Source organism: Gastrolobium bilobum, unplaced genomic scaffold (genome assembly GCF_033153095.1).
Source record: "Gastrolobium bilobum isolate Gb01-03AN ecotype WA unplaced genomic scaffold, APGP_CSIRO_Gbil_v1 utg35967, whole genome shotgun sequence".
Classification (NCBI taxonomy): Eukaryota; Viridiplantae; Streptophyta; class Magnoliopsida; order Fabales; family Fabaceae; genus Gastrolobium; species Gastrolobium bilobum.
In genome coordinates this window covers 31,021-33,861 of record NW_026898684.1, presented here as the reverse complement: position 1 = coordinate 33,861, position 2,841 = coordinate 31,021, and positions in this window count along the sequence as shown.

The window sequence follows — 2,841 nt, the reverse complement described above, 5'->3', positions numbered from 1 at the left end:
ATCTCAAGATGAATACTAGTTACTATATAATCGAGCAACGAAACGTAATATAACTCATTTTGGGAGAATAAACATCATAATTGATGTAGGGTCTCTGTGAAAACCCTTGTTCTTTCTTAATTGTCTCTTTTCATTCATTCACATATGAATACTTCTGCTATTCTTGAATAATTTTGGTTCTGTATCCAGATTTTCTCTTGAGACAACAAGAGTTACTAAGAAGGCAAAGGTGTCGCCAACGATGGATAATATTATCATATTTCTCTCCCATATCACTGTAGTGTATTGCAACTTTTATGTCAATATCAACCAAATCTCCATTGTTTCCCATGTTATTCAGATTTGGCCATTTCGTATTCCCGGGATTGTTGTAATTAGCGGTTGCATTTATTTCACCGGGTTCGCTGTCTTCAGGATTAACCTCTTCATGAGGTGATGAGTGACTTATTTTCATTTTTCGCAGATTTATGTCTTTAGTCTCATTTATGCTTCTGACGTTAGTTCAAATAAAATCTCCACTATAGGTGGTATATATTCTGCAGGGATATGAGACTAAGTCACTCCTTTGTGATAATAAATATTTGGCATTAATCTTGCTAAAGTTTGCAAGTTAATGATATTTTTGAGTTTCAAGTTCAATTATACTTGTATGTGAACCAAAATAATTCATTTGATTTTTTTGTTGAAAATAATTTCCTAGAATTCAAAATAATTAAACTTTACGAGCCTATTTTCTTGATATGACTACTTCTGGAGCATATTCAAGACGTATAACATATAAAGAATAGTTTCTCTCAATATTTTATTTCAAGTTATTCATCGGATCAATTAGATCTTTTCAATCATGGTCTAGAGTTATAGTTCTTCAAGAACTTTACCACATGTATTCATAAAAATGATGACTGGGAAATTATTGACTTTGTGCAATCCTTATTAGGATCTATAAAATATAACTTCATCATGAAGTTAGCAATAACCGATAATCCGTCTTGGATTTCCATGATGTGTTTCGTATTTTCAATTTTTGAGAAAATTTTCCAATATGCCAATTTTTCGAAATATTGAAGATACATATATCACATTTCCATTTCAATAAAGCTACATGATTTCAATAAGTCACAACATCTCAACAAATATTCGAATATACAAGAGATATATGTCAAACTCATCAATATATACACAAGTGGAACAAATATAATCAAGACACATATAAAAGCCATTTTTATAATCATGATAAATAGGTGTTTCTTCTCAATAAAATGCAAACTAATAGTCATTAGGAATGAAAAGTAATAAAAATAATAATTATAACATTAATTTTGATTCCCAACAATTTTAAAAAGTGCATTCAGTTACATATCATCATAGCAAGCATGAATGGTTTCAATATGTATTACAACTCTCTTCATGAATGCATAAGAAAAAAACATAAATTGCTCCAAAGGTTTCTCATTCATTTCAAAAATTAAATTTGATTGAAGAAAAAATTTGTAATTGCTTTTTATCACAAAATTAATAGCAATTTACAAGAAAAACTGATTTATTTAATTGAATAATAAGTGACATAAATATTGTGCTCACTGGGTAGTTCTAATATACATCACAATATAAGATAAGAACTAAAATGTAAAGAAGTGAGATATTTTGCTATCTTCAAGACAACAATATAAACAAAATCATTAAACACATATCATATAAATCCATAAGCCTTCCTTTTATAACCAAATAAAAATGACAACAAAAAGAAAAAATAAAATGCATAATAGGGGAAATCAACAAGAAGTAAATAACAAAGCTTAGAAAAATAAAATTATGACAAAATAAAAATTCAGGCTTCAGAGTCCCATCAACAAAAATATTATTGGTCTTAGCACTGGGCTTAATTTCAGTAGCATGAGATTCACTACGCTCACCTTTCTTTTCCACAAATGCCTAATATAAATCGATAAAATGTTTTGGCGTACGACAAGTATGCGACTAGTGTCCGGTAATTTTGCAACAATAGCAGACAATATCATTAACCACCTTCCTTTCATTTGCCAATTTCATTTGCTTATTTCCTTTATCATGATTTGGGCCAAAATTGGCCTTTCCATGGAGGTTAAAATTTCTACCACCCCTACGATGATAATTTCCATGCCCGCGATCATAGCCCTAAAATGGCTAGAATTTTTCACTGAACTAGCATAAGAGCACTGAGATTAACTCAGAATACGTGGCAAATTAGCCTTGCCTATATTGCTGTTGCAATATTAAATTGGAAGCATGAAAGGTGGAGAAAGTTTTCTCTAGCAATTCTGCATCAGTTAGCGTTTTACCGCATAACTCAAGTCGTGAGACAATATTAAATAAAGTATAATTGTAATCAGACACTAATTTAAAATCTTGCAGTTGCAGCTAGAGGAAGGATAACAATATCAAACCTATCCTTCAACCTCTTCTAGAGAATCTGAGGGCCTCGAACAGACAAATATTAAGTCTATAGGCTCTTATGCAAATGACGACGGATAAAAATCAGTGCATTTGCCTTACCATTCTCATCAAAGCTTCCAGCTTCTGTAATAGCATTAGTGAGACCTTGCCTTTGAAGGTGCATCTCCATGTCCAGACACCAAGACAGGTAATTATTATCATTTACCTCAAGGATTTGGAACTTTGGTTTTTCAATGTTTGCCATGATACTGCTACTTCAGAAGCAAAAATATATTGTCACTTCAGGGACAAATGGGGTATGTCAAATTTAAGATCAAAAAGAGAGAAGAAAAAAAAATGGTAGAAGGAGAGTAAAAAGAAGAATGTACAACCTTGTTAACAAAAATATCTTATAGACAAAAAAGGTTG